The sequence below is a fragment of the Talpa europaea genome, assembly GCF_964194135.1.
Source record: "Talpa europaea genome assembly, chromosome: 4".
Classification (NCBI taxonomy): Eukaryota; Metazoa; Chordata; class Mammalia; order Eulipotyphla; family Talpidae; genus Talpa; species Talpa europaea.
Window position 1 is genome coordinate 117,863,092 of NC_140070.1, and position 15,472 is coordinate 117,878,563.

Sequence of the window (15,472 nt, forward strand, 5' to 3'; positions counted from 1 at the left end):
GATTAATTCAAAATGATTTCTTTGGAAAGAAGTAATATTCTTTTATTTATTTTTTTAAATTTTTTTTTTTAAGATTTATTTATTATTTATACAAGCACTGGCTACAGTCAGAAGCACGGGAGGGTGAGAGAATTCACCAGAGTCAGAGCGGAGAGCAGAACAGGCAGACTGACGAAATACACTGCTGAGGGGAGCAGCAGGCCGCAGGAGAGGTCTGCACGCCATGTGGGACCCTCGCCCGGGGGCCGGGGATCGAACTGGTGCTGCAGAGGCTGCGGGCAGCTCTGCAACCGAGCGCTCAACCGCTGCACCACTGGTGAGGCCCGAAGTAACATTCTTTTAGATTATGAAAGATAAATCATAACTAGGATTAATTGAAATGTTGCTCAGAGTGTCTATAATTTTATAAGATGCCTCAGAAAGAATTTTAATTTAAAATCTATAGTAGGGCCTCCCTGGTGGCACAAGGGGTTAAGTCTCAGCCTTATGAAGCAATCCACAGCCATTATAGCATGAGTTCTATCCCCCACCAGAGAGCTAACCCACATGGTGCAGCAGAACTCTCCTGTCTCTCCTGCTCCTCTCCTCAGCCATGTTATTTCAGTCAATCCATCTTTTCTGCTACCCACCCTGTCTCTGGTGAATCCTCTCATGCCCCCCTAGCCCTTACACCTCTGGTCTACACCCAAGCTCTTGTATGCATAAATAATAAATAAATCTTAAAAAAAATCTATTGTACTTGATATTTTGCATAGTTATCACATAGCTATGTGTATTTCTTTTCTTTTTTTTTTTTTTTGTGGGACCCTTGCCGGCGGCCAGGGAGTGAACGGCACTGCAGAGGCTGCGGGCAGCCTTGCAGCCCAGTGCTCAACCGCTGCACCACCAGGGGAGGCCCAGCTATGTGTATTTCAAGCTACTTATCTTGAATACTTAACATGGAATTTAATTTAGAGCATTGTATATCTTAATCAAATAACCCTATAAAAATGACACATTCCATTGACAGGCAAGTTTGTTAAATGGGAGCATGCAGGATTGCAGTATATCAGAAACATATCTGCATTGGGGTACAGAAAGGCCCTGAAAGTGGTACCTGAGACTAATGAAAGTCACTGACTTCATTAATTTACCCAAGTGTGGAGTGAGGTATACCTTCTAGAGACTCATCTAAGAGTATCTTTGTTTTTGTTTTTTAATGAGGAAATGACAAGTGGCCATTCCAAGGGGGTTTATCTTCACTCTGATAAAAATAAAATGTTTTTATTATAACATTTCTAGCAAAAAGTTCATGAGAAGTATTGTGTACATCCATCAAAAGACAGACAATGTCTGGTTGTTTCTTTTTGAGAGGTTAGTAGCCATTAATGATCTTTGCCTAGGTCCATTAATTCATTAAACCACACTTCTTCATTCACTATTTCAGATACTTCTTTAGAAAAGTGTTCTTTATCAACTATCTTGAGGTATAGTTCATTTAATAAAGGTAGAATGGATGCTTAATCTTTCCTATATTAATTAGTTTTCAAAATAACGAGTAAAATCTCTAACATTACTAACAGTAGTCAATATATTTTAAAATATGTACTTATGAACTCATGAAGTTAAACATACATAATATGTTTCAACCCATGTTAGATATTATTGTTAGTGCTGCTCAAATTATTCTATCTTTAGCCAGGGAGTCCTTTTTTTTTTTTTAATAGAGGCATGTTTTATTTATTTATTTATTTGTTTGTTTTGTTTATTCATGCACTGGGTATAGTCAGAAGCGCGGGAGGGTGAGAGAATTCCCCAGAGCCAGAGCGGGGAGCAGAGCAGGCAGAAGGACCTAAGTACACTGCTGAGGGGAGCAGCGGGAGGCAGGAGAGGTCTGCGCGCCATGTGGGACCCCCCTCCGGTAGCCGGGGAGCAGCCGGGGATTGAACCGGGGCCGCAGAGGCCGCGGGCAGCTTCGCAACCCAGCGCTCAACCACTGCGCCACCGGGGAGGCCCAGGGAGTCCTTTTGAGGTTGGGCAGAGTCCAGCTGATAAAAAACTTCATAGCCCTCATAATATTTTTCTTGCTTTCTGGTATGACAGGATGCTGTATATTGACTGTCCCATACTTGGAATCAGTCATTTCCCCCCCAAAGATCCCTGGTTTCTTTTAATGGGTAATACAATCTAAATTTCACAATTTGGATAATGGGACATTTGCTTCTGGATTGGGAGTTGCTTCTATGCTTTTTTCAGTGGATGGAGCTAAGAAATAAATATTTTTAAGGCAAAATACATCATAATTTCACACTGATACATTCAACTATGGAATGATAGGATTTCCACTTAAACCCTCCTTACATCACATTCCTTTGTTCTATACTAAAATTCTTGATTGTGACTGGTACTAAAATAATTATTTTCTTTACCTCACAATAAACATACAACAGAATCAAAATAATAACATTAAGTCTACTACCAATAATTTGATTACTAAAATCAGTTTAAGTTGTATTTGCTTCCCACTAAGGATGAAAATTCAAAATGCTGCATTTTAAAGTGACACAGGATACTTCCCTTCTGGGTTATTATGCTGCCAAAGTAGGTATAAAGTTAGTATTTTACACACTCACACACACACACACACACACAATTATATTACAACCCACTCTAATACACTATTTTCTTCTGTGCTTTTTCACCTAGCATTTTGTAGTAGTGAGAGGAGATACTCTGCATTCCTTTTTACAGTAGCATTGTACTCATGTGTGTGTCTCAAAATTGATTTAGTTCTTTCCTATTGATCTGAGTTGTTTATAGTAGTTTGCTTTGACAGTGTTTTAATGCATGATTTTGTGTAACTGACGTATTTGAATGTCTTTTAGTATTTTGCCAGTGTATATTTGTGATAGATTTTTAAAAGTGGAATTTTTGTGTGAAAGAGTAGTGTCTTAGAATATTATCATCAAAATTCTTTCCATAGGGTTTGAACTATTTTTAATTTCCATAAGTAAAATATGAAAGTGACTTACCACACCTCCACCAAAGATTATGTTGTCAAACATCTCAGAACAGATTTAATTGACATTTCTCTTATTATGAAAGAGGTTGAATATTTTTTCATATGACTAAAGGTCATTTGTATTTCTCTTTGAATACAGTGTCTGCCCTTATCTCTAGTCCATTTTTATATAGGATTTTGTGTCTCTCAATTTTTAAAAGGATTTAATATATTGGGCTGTTAATTCTGTGTGTTAGAAATTATAACTATCTAATCCAGTTTGCCATTTGACTTTTTATTTTGCTAATGGTGTTCATTTTTGCTACTCAATAAAGAAAAATTTGTGTATTATTATATATATCACATTTCTTCCTTTTTCTTCTGGATTTTAAAACATTGTTTGGAAAGGACCTCTCCTCAGGTTAAAGAAAAATTCTGTGTTTTTCCAGTCCTTGTATCTAGGACTTGCATGATTTCCTTAGACTTTAACTTTGCTTTATTTGAATTTATTTTTGTGTGTAGGATGAAGAATGGATTAATATTCATCTCTTTTCATATGGCTGTCTAGTTATCCTGATGACCTTTATGAGAAAGTGCATCTTTCCACATTGGTTTGAGATGCTACTATTTTAATGTACTGCTTTTCCAAATGCATTGGATCTATTTCTCAATTGTTTGTTCTGTTTCATGGGCCAGTTTGTTAATTCTTACCAGACCAGTTTACTAATAGAAGCTATAACTGTGTTATAATGTCCAGGAAGGCTATACTGCTGCCCGCACTGTTTCCCCTCAACACCAATTGCTCTTCTTTTCCAGGAGTTTCTTGGTTATTTTTCTTCCATATAAAATTTATAATTATTTTATCTATTTCAGAAAAAGATCTGATGGTATTTATTATTATTTTTTAAAAATATTTCTTACATCATTTTTCATTATTGCACCATGTATGCATTTTCATCTTGGTTATATTCTCCATACAATTGCACCCCCCTTATTTTGACCCCAATCCCTCCTCTCCACTCCCCCTCCCCCATAGAGTGTCTCTGGTTAAAAATTAATATTGCATTGCATTTAATTGTTAAACTGAGAATTGAAGCCTTTCAAATACTGGGGAGTTTAACAATATAAAAACATAGTACATCTTTCCATTTATTCAAATAAATATATATACTTATATATATGATCTTTCAGGATCTTACATAGTTTTCTCCTCACATAGATTTTGGACACTTCTAATCATGTTTAATTCTGGATAATTTTTATTTTTTGCCTAGATGGAGGCTGTTGATTTTTGCATGATTATTTTCTGAACTTCTAATTTATTAAATTCTGTTGTTATTCCAACAAAGCTTTTTCATTTGTTCTGCATTTTCCAACATAGGCATTTGTGTTCTCTTGCAGTTTTCATATCATTCCCTTTTAACTATTTATTTCCTTTATGGTAACTATATTCTTTAAGTTTTCTGTCTTTATTAGGGTGTATTGTATTTTTCTAGAAAATAATGCAATTTTTTAATCTAGGTTTTCAAATTTATTTGTATTGTTGTGCTAAGTAGTGTTTTTTGTTTCATTTTGATAACTGTCTCTCACTTGTCATTTTAGTTTTGTGTTTCATTTTTTCTCTTAAATAAATTATTGTTTCACTGAAGTATAATATATAAAAAGAGAATAAATCATAAGTATATATCAAAATGAATTTTCACAAGGAGAACATGCCAGCATAGTCCCTGACAATATCAAAAAAGGAAACAACCTAAGAGCCCACTAACTATTAGATAAAGAAGAAATAATATGATACAAACACACACACTGTAGAAAGCTATTCAGCTATAAAAACTTTATATCCTGGCATTTGCAAGAACAGGATGGACCTAGAGAGTATTATGCTTTTTGAAATAAGTCAGTTCAAGTTGTTCCACACTCTTAATAAACTAGGTATTATCAGTCTTCAGACATTAACAATTGTGGTTGGATTTGCATTTTCCTAAAGACTAATGAGTATCTTTTTACATACTTTATTATTTATTTGGATATTATCATTTATGAAATGCTTCTTAAAATCATTTTTCCATGTTTCTATTGGGCTGTACATGTTTTTAATTTAGAGATGTTCTTTATATGTTTTTGATAAAAATCCTTTGTCAGATGTAATTATTGCAAAGATGGATTTCAATTTTACATCTTACCTTTTAAGTATTAAATGAGTCTTTGGATAAGCAGGATTTCTTAATTTTTATGTAGTCCAACTTACTTTTCTCTTTTTAGTTAGTGCTTTTTCCCCCCTTTTTGAGAACTCTTTTCCATGACAAGATCATGAAGGTATTCTACTACATAATATTTAAAAACTTAATTGTTTTGCCTTTCACATTTAAATCTATAGTGCACCTAGGGTTGAATTTTTATGTGGCACAATGCAGGAATCAAGATTATTTTTTTCTGCATGGATAGCCAATTGAGCTACCAGAATTTTTTGACAATTCTCTGCTTGTGACTCTGTAATGTGACCTTTAACAAAAACCAGATGTCAGTGTTAATGTTAGTCTATTTCTGTATTCCCTCTTCTATTTCAGTGGTTCATTTGCTTAAACTTGAACTAGTACCTTGATATTTTAATTAATGTGGGTTGCCATACAGTGGTGTGGATTCTCCATTTTTTTTTTCCTTTTCAAATCTACTTGTCTCTTCTTGGTTGTTTGCATTTTTAAAAATATGATCTTAATTTCTCCCCCTAAACACACTTGTAATTTTGATTGTAGTCTATCATTTGATTTGCAGAGAATTGACATGTTTATAACATTAAATCTCTCAATTTATGAACAAAGTATAAATTTTTATTTATTTAGGAATTTTACAATTTCTCTCAATAATATATTTAAATTCTGTTTTGAGATTTTATGCCTATTTTATTATATTTATTTTAATGTATTTAAATTAATGCTATAAATTCTATTTTAATAGTTTTAATTTTTAATAGTTTCTATTTATGAAAATAGAATTGATTTTTGTAAATTTATTGATATTAAGAACTTCCTAAATTAAGTTATTAAATATAGTAATTTACCTCTAACTTATTTTGGACTTCCCCAATTTGCAATTAATGGGGACACCTCCACCACCACATTGAATGAAAGTGGTGATAATAGTTATTTTTGCTTCATTTATGATCGTAACAGAAAGTGTTAGTGCTTTAACATTAGGCATGAGGTGCAGCAGAATTTTTTGACACTTTTAAAAATCAGATTAGGGAAGCTTGGTACTATTCTTACTTTTCTAACATTCTTTTTTAATGAATAAATGATTCTGTTATCAAATTCTTTTTCTGTAACTACAGAGTGATAATATAAATTTATTCTAATTTTTCATGTGGTGACTTGCATTAATTGATTTATTTGACTTGAGGTATAATTTGCATGCATTAAAATGCACAAATCTTAAGTGTATTACTTGGTGAATTTTTGCATATATCCATATGTGGGTACATATACACCCACATAACTACAATTTAGATTAAGATTTAGAGTATCTTCCTCCATCAGAAAATTCCTTTATGTGCATTCTCAATCAACGTTCAGAGGTAACCACTATTCTAATTTTTATCATCCAGAATTAGTTTTGCCTGTTAACTTCAGATAATGAACCAATATGGTGTGTGTACTTTTGGTGTTTAGCTTCTTCCACTTGATACAGTTGAATCCAATACCATAGAGTTGTTTTCCAGTCAGTAAAATTTACTATTGAACAGCACAGGTGTGAGGGGGACCACCCTCCTCATATCCACTCTGTATTGTCAAGTTCCTGTATAACTATTGACTCTCTCAAAACTTAACCACTAATAGCCTGCTGTTGACAAAAAGCCTGATAACATAGTAATGCATATAACATTTTGAATGTTATGTGTGTTATATATTGTATTCATGCAATTAAATTAGAGAAATGAAAATGTGACTAGGAAGATATCATAAGGAAAAATACATTACAGTATAATGTATTATGTCTATCAATATATTATCTTTCTAGTTATCTGTTATAGGTATACATTATCTATGAGAAAATACATGTTTAAGTAGACCCTCACAGTTCAAACTCATGTTGTTCAAAGGTCAATTGTATTATGTTTTGGACTTGTTATTTAACAAGATATGTTTTAATTTCTAAGCAGAAATTTCCTTTTAGTTTTTGATTTTTCTGTTAATTTTAGTTGCATTGCATCTTAGTCAGAGAATGTTATTTACATTATTTCTTCTTTTTTAGAATGCATTAAGGATTTTTGTCATGAGTTATGTCTAGGAATGAATATATATATATTTAAAAGATTTATTTATGCATACAAGAGCTGGGGTGTAGGCCAGAGGTGTGGGGGTGTGAGAGGATTCACCAGAGACAGAGTGGGGAGCAGAACAGGTGGATTGACTGAAATACACTGCTGAGGGGAGCAGAGGGGGAGTCAGAAGAGGTCTGCTGTGCCATGTGGGTTGGCTCCCTGGCTGGTGATCAAACTTGTGCTGCAGTGGCTGTGGATTGCTTCATAGTGCTGAGACTAAACCCCTTGCGCCACCAAGAAGGCCCTGACTATAATTTTTTAAAAAAGGATTGAAATAGTGACATTGAAATGTTTTGATTTTAGAATTTAACTAAAGCTTTTGCTTTCTGAGATGCTGTCATATACTGGAAAGGCAAGGGTTTTCAAAGTTCAGTTCAGTTCTGTCCTTCACAAATTCTATTGTTTAGTTGCTCAGAATTACTTATATCAATTTCTTTATCCAAAAAATAGCAAGAGTGATATCCTTTGATAGTGTTTTCATGATGACTGTGAAATATGTAAAATATCTAGTAAGTGGAATAGGTAGGCACTTACAGACAGCAGCTTCAGTTATGATTGTTATTGGCTTCAATAAGCTTAATCTGCATTGCTGTTCTAATCAATGCAGAAGAAAATAACGTCTCTCCAGTTCTAGAATGACTAAGTAAACAATGAACTTGGATTGAGAGGTACAAACATTCATTATCAAGCCTATTTCCCTGAATGACATATACTTCATTCATATCCATATTCTCTAGGAAAAAAAATCATAGTAAAGTATAGCAGCCCTTAAACATTTGTGTGCATTAGAATATGGACAGTCTTTCCAACATTAAGAGTTAAATGCCAGATTGATTACTAGAAAAGGTAGAATCTACTAGATTTATGGAAGGAAGATTCTTATAATAGAGAAGGGCAGAAAATAGAAGTGGCAAACAAAAATGAGAAACTTTATTTTCTTCATTATTTTGCCCAAAAATGTTCCCAGCTGAGAATCACTAGTTGAAGATAGTGATCAATTTTCATTCCAAAAAGCACTGTCAGACACCTTCAGACACTGCAGTCTCTGCTCTGCATTCTTTTCCATGGCAGTCCGAAATTATACCTTTCCTTTACCTCTCTGGGACTTTTAGTTTGTCCTTCTGGCTTGCAGCCAAATCCTTGTGCTCAGACAGTCTCATTTGTGACTATCTTCCAGTTTGAGAAGAATGAATATTTGGAAGAAGGAGGGGTAAGTTCAATGGGAGGAAGGGATGGGTGGATGTGCCACTGGGAAACTCCTACCTGTGACATTCCAGTACTTCTCAAGGTTACAGGGATCAAGCTGCTTGTAATCAGTTGTGAAGAGAAGGCTGTCCTCTCTACTGTTATGATTGCAGTTGGGGAATAACTGGTTGTGATAATAACAGTGTGTTCCAGGGCTGATTGATGCGGTGACAGCACCAGGCTTGCAGAAACCCACTGCTGAGGCTTAGGACTTCACTGGGACTGTTGACAACCTCTTTTTCTACTTGACTCATATTGCAATCACCTGAGAAGTATGTTGTCCAAAATTTCAAAGAGAGTCAAGCAGAATTAATGGACCAGACTCAGTACTGAGTAGGTATTATTCTTTGACAGTTAAAAAAAAATGTCAGATGAAAAAATAGAAGGTCAACCAAAGAGGGTGTGAGGTATGGATATTGAGAAACATACTAATCATGTTCAAGTCCTAACAGGTTCAACTGGTTTTATATGGCTATTTACCTAGCCACTTACTACCTCATTAAAGCCATCACTAGGTAAATCTGTTTTTATCTGGCTCACCCACTGGTCAGTGCTTAGTCATGATATATCTACCTTCCTTAGATTTAAAACTTTCTCAATAAATAATAGATTTCTCATGAAACTAAATAGTGCTGCAAAACAAAAGTGTTTATGGATACACAGGCTTATGCTTGTGTTCAAAATTTTTTCATATCACTTTTAATTGTATTGAATTTATTGTGGTAATATTGGTTTTTCTTTTATTCTTTTTTATTGAGGTAATATTGGTTTGCAGCCCTGTATATGATTTAGAACTATAGGTTCCCACCTCTGCTGATGAATGTTACCACACCATCAAAACACTAATAATCCTCCTACCATATTAGGTCCATTGGGCCCCCTTTTCCTCTTCCTCTCCACCAACTACCCTCCCTTCCTGTTAGCCTCAATTCTTCAGTCATATCTCTAGGGTTTCCCTAGATTTAATTTAATATGTTCCTCTGTTTTTTTTTTTAAATTATTCATGTATAAGCAAAACAATCTGGCATTCTCTTTCTGGCTTACTTGTCTTAGCATAATCCCCTCTGGTTCCAGTCATGTTGTTGTAAATGGCAAAAATGCATGTTTTTATTATAGCTGAGTAGTATTCCTTGTGTACATATGCCACTTTTTTATCCATCTTTTTTCATATCTTAGCTATTATAAATAATGCTACAATAAACATAGGAATGCAAGTTTCCTTTCAGATTAGTGTTTTGTGTTCTTTTGGTAGATTCCTAGGAGTGGAATTGCTGGATCATATGGTAGATCCATTTTTACTGTTTTGAGGCACTTTCACAAATCTTTCCATAGTGGCTGAATCACTTTACATTCCCACCGGCAGTGTTAAGAGGGTTGTGTGTTTACTATCAATATTCCTTCTTTCCTTAAATTCTTGGTAGGTCACTACTATGTGTTTTGGTGTAGGTTTCATTGCATCTAGATATGCAGGTATTCTTTCTGCTTCATGGACTTGTATATTTCTTCCCCCCATTTAGTCTTTCTTAATTATTTCTTTGCCTAAGTTCTCTGTTCCCCTTCTTGGATACCCTTAACTATTGTATTACATTTTCTAATGGAGTCAGGTAATTCTAAAGGTGCTTCTTTATTTTTACATCTTATTTCTTTTCTCATCCTAGATCCCTTGTCCATTACTACCTTTGAGAAAACTGATTTGATCCTCCCTATGATTTATTCTGTTTTTCTCTAGAGTTCTGGGTTTCATTTACTAAGTTCTTTACATCCTGAACTTCTATAGTTACATAGAAGTTAAGTAGTACTAGTTGACTTTTCAAAATTGTGGCGTTTAGGAATGACTTCATACACTATAGTTTTACCTTGTAGCTTTTAATTTTCATTCCCAGCTGAATACTGATGTAATCAGTGCAGGAATCAACATAAAGGGTTGAAAAATGGATTTGAGAGTGAATTCCACCTAATATGAGAACAGCTATATCTGGACTCTGTTGAAGATCTAGAAATGCAGCTTTTGAATCAATCCCAGGTTGATCAGCCCTAGAGGGAGAAACTTGCACTAATTATGTGACAAAAGTCATATAAATCAAAATGCCTATTGTATGAATTCAGGTTGGCATAAAATTCTCTATCATCAAAGTATATGAGGAGACATGTCATAATCAACGGACAGGGTTTTTTTTTTAATTCATCTAGAAATTATCCTCCAAAATTAGAAATAGTTAAAACCTAGGTGATATATTCCACTCACTTGAGCAGGTATATTTGGGAAATAGAGAATTACTTGATGAACATAGAATTAAAACTAGGTATATGATACTACTGGCACATTTATAAGAATCAGGGGTAAAAAAGCTTGAGCTATCTATTCAATACAAGCAATTATCTTGGAAATGCATTGAACACTTACATTCCTTTCTAAACTAGGAGCCAAAAATATTCCCAAATCTTATAAATTACATTGCTCTTCCAATGAATAAACATGGTAGATACCACTAATGACTGAAACATCTCATTTCCCACTCATTTAAATACAAAAACACACATACACACATATACACACACCCAATGGTCACATTAATTCTTTCCTCTTTCGGTATAGACTGAGTGGAATTACTGAGTCAGAGAATCAATACATTTTTGTAATGTCAAAGTGTTTTCCAAAATGAGTGTATCAGTTTAAGCTCTGTCATCAGTGCCCTTTTGTTCCACATTCTAACAATAACCCTTGACATTTTTAATTTTTGTTAAATCTGTGTCTGTAAAATGATACATCATTATGGTTTAAACTTACATTTCCCTGTTATTGGTAAAATTAATACTTTCATTTGTTCCATGATCCTGCTGTTTATCTCTGTCTTTTGAAATTACCACATAGATTTTTCTTGCTTACAGGAGGATATTGTCACACACCCCCACTCCCCACACCTCTGACCTACACCCCAGTTCTTGTATGCATAAATAAAAAATAAATCTTTAAAAAATAAATAGAAGTGCAATTTCCAGATACTTGAGAAGCTATTCTAATTTTTCACATTTTAAACATAACTATACTGATGATTTTCACATATCGATATCTATTTTTAATTTTTTAAAAATTCATTTTATTTTAAAATTGTTTTTATGGAAGTAACATTACAGTATTATATAAGTTTCAGTTATTCATTATTGAGAGTCAACATGAACATATATATGTATATTTTTATATACATACACATATAATGTTCACCACTGAAAGTCCAATTTATCCTTTACTATACCATTGCCTACTATTATATTTTTATTTTAAATTTATTTTTAACCTAATTCCTGCTATATCTCTTTATATATTTTTTCCCTACATTATTCACTTTTGCCTTTTCTCTGTCTTGGTCAGCTTTGCCAGTGTTTTATTAATTTTAATTTTATTTTTTTCAGGGACAAATTTTCAGCCCTGATGATTTTTTTTCCTGTTTATATCTCATTTTTTAAAAATAGCACCTTCAGGTTCACAGAAAAATGAAATAGAAAATACAGAGTTCCTATATACTCTTTCTCTCTACACTTGCATCTTCTCTCACTATTTCACATCCTACACCACAGGATACATTTGTAATAATTGTTGTACCTACACTGATATACCATTATAACCCAAAGTCCACAATTAGCATTAATGGTTACTCTGGGTATGGAACATCCTGTGGGTTTTGACAAATGTATTATGACTTGATCAATCATTATACTATCATACAGTACAATTTCAGTGCCCCCCAAATCCTGTCTTTCCATATTTATCCCTCCTGTTCCTTTCTGGCAACCATTGAACTATTTATTAACTCCATAGTTTTGCCTTTTGTCATGAAGTTAAATTCTTTCGTATGGTAATATACATTTTATTTTACCTCTTTTTTTATGCTTTGATAGTGCCTTTCTTTTTAGCTCTAAATAATATTCCATTGTCTGGATGTATCAGTTTATCCATTAACTTGAAGAAGTGCGTCTTGGTTTCTGCCAAGTTTTGGCAATTATGAATAAGCTGCTATCTATCTATCTATCTATCTATCTATCTATCTATCTATCATCTATCTATCTATCTATATCCTTGTACAGGTTTTGTGTGGACATAAGAGTAAATACCAAGGAGCACAACTGCTGTAGCATATGGTTAGAGAGTGTCGAGTTTTGGAAGAAACTGTTAAATTGTCTTCCAAAGTTAAGGATGCCATTTTGCATTCTCATCAGCAATGACTGGACATTTTTTCTGTCCCACATCCTTGTCAGCTTTTGGTATTGTCAGCATTTTTGAATTTCATCAATCTGAAATAGTAGTGTGTAGTGGTATCATTGTTGTTCTAGTTTGCATTTAATTCATGATATATAACGCAGAACATATTTTTTATATGCTTATTTGTTATCTGTCTTATTTGTCGTCTTTGGTGAGATATCTGTTTGGGTCAGGTAACTTTTTTAAATTCGGTTTGCTGAATAAAAATAAAGAAATTTTTGTGCATTTTGAATAGCAGTGATTTTAGCTTGTGATTTTAGCTTTTACTAGAGCTAAAAGATGAAAAAGATTTCATCTATGTTGTTTGCAAATAGTTTCTTTCAGTCTGTGGTGGCTTGTCTTTGTTATTATTTTTATTATTCCTCGACTTTGTTTGGATTTATTTTGCTTTTACAAATATAATTATATATATTATGCTGTTACTTTAATACATTAAATTAGATAGTTTATTTTCAGGTTTTTTTCCCTATTTAATGAGATTCAGATTATAAATTTCCTTGCAAGTGCTATAATAGCTGCATTTTCTAAGTTTTGGCTGATAACCCAAATAAAAATGTAATGGAAATTAAAACAATGAAATTAATATCAACCAAAATTTAAGAAATGAAGCCAAACTGAAACTTGCTAGATGTATATTTCAAAGGTTTCTTGATTTCTTAATGATTTTTAGAAGTATGTTCAATATTATTTTTATGGTCTAGATTAGAATACAGACAACTTTGAAAATTTTCCATGTTTGCTTAAAAGCATATTTTATTCTCTAGTTTGAAGTATATTTCTCTATAGTTTTTTTTTGTTAATTCAAATATCTGATCACTGTCACAAATGCATTCTCATTTCCTCATGTATGTGTTTTTCACTTTATCTGGTAGAGTTCAGATAGTTGGTTTTATAGTTAACTCCTTCAAAGAGGATTTGCTTTTGTTTCTGCCAGGTGTCTGAAGTAATTACCAACCCAGGGACCCTTTAACTGCATTTTCAGCTGGGAAGTTTTATTTGACTACACAGATGGTAAATATTCCAGTCCTAAACTTATATGAAAGCAGCCTGATGGGGAAAACTCAGATCACTATTTGTATTGTTTTCCCAAGAGGAACCAAATCCATGATAACGATGTATCCTCTGTATCTATTTCTGTGTGACACAGTCTTTTTTTAGTTCAATGACTAAAGGGGTCAACTGTATATAGGCGTGATCATTGTCTAGACGTCCTTATTTGAATTTTCATGTTGAGAGATAATTGGCCCTTGTCCTTGTCCAGATTCTTAGAACTTCCGTTTGCTCTACCTTAATATAATTGGTTGCAATATCTCATTTTATTGTAGGTAGTACTAGTTAGGTTAAGTGATATTGCAATAACAAATTAACTTTAAATGCTTCACTTGTTATTTTGTGCTATGCTACTTGTCTTAAGTGGGCTAGTGGGAATTTCTGCTCTGAAGAAACTTCAAGGGACCTAGGCTACTGTAAGTTCCACCATCTCAGCTTGTGATTTTAGCTTTTAGTAGAGCTAAAAAATGGAAGATAGAAAACCACAAAGGGCATTTAACTCCCTCACATTACTTCTGCACACATTTCATAGACCATCACTGGGCAAATGGAACCTCTTACCTTCAAATGAATTGGGAAGTGTAGTTTTCTGGGCACACAAGAAAGAGGAAAATAAAATATGATCTGGTTGTTATATACTGTTTCCTCTGTGGTGGCCACTATATGTTACCAAATGTTCTGTATTCGTAAGATCTTGAGTTACCAGCTGTAGTTTATGAGCAATAATTAACCTCCTATTTTTTTAGTTCTTCATTATGCATTATGAACATAGATAGACAAATAAAGCCTTCAAATTTAATTTGAAATCTTTAAATCCATAATGTCTACTGGCAAAACACTGGGTTTGAATCCCGTGTCACTTAGCAACCATGCAATTTGGGACAAACTATTTAATCTCTCTGTACCTGGCTTCCTCATCTGTAAAGTAAGAGGAAGAAGAATATTTCCATCCTAGGATGGTTGTTAGCACATGCACAAAACTTAGAATAGTGTCTACTACATTATTATATGCACTCAACATATAACAGCAATAATTACTTGTCAGTATTTCAAAGATCAAATCAACTTACAGGTTTGTTTCTTTATAGGGTTGGATATGAGGAAAAAAGGCAAAAAATCTTCTGAGTTTTGTTCTCATCACAGGCTCAAGTTACTCCTTTAATTTGGGAGAACTTGTTAAGTGGAAAGAAGGTTTTGTCATCTATCTAGGTACCAGCAGGTGTTTGAAGGATAACCAGGAGATTACAAAACACTTTGCAAATATCAAATGGCAGGAAGAATGCCAAAAGTAATTCCTTCTAATTGTGACTGATGGCTGCATTGAGACCTCACTGAAGAGGTCTCAGCTGACGACTCAACTCCTAAACACTGGAGTTAATGAGGGCATCACCAATTTAACCATGGCCTCCAGCTAAACAAAGTGTCTTCCATATTCACACTCAGACTAATACCAGGAAACAGGAGAGAGCATAAGGGTATTTTTTTAAAGCAAAACATTCAAAGGGATATATGCACTCTTGTGTTTATTGCAGTACTAGTTACAATAGCCAAGTTATGGAAACAACTTAAGTGCCCAATGGCAGGAGTGAATTAAGAAGATGTGGTATATACACATGAT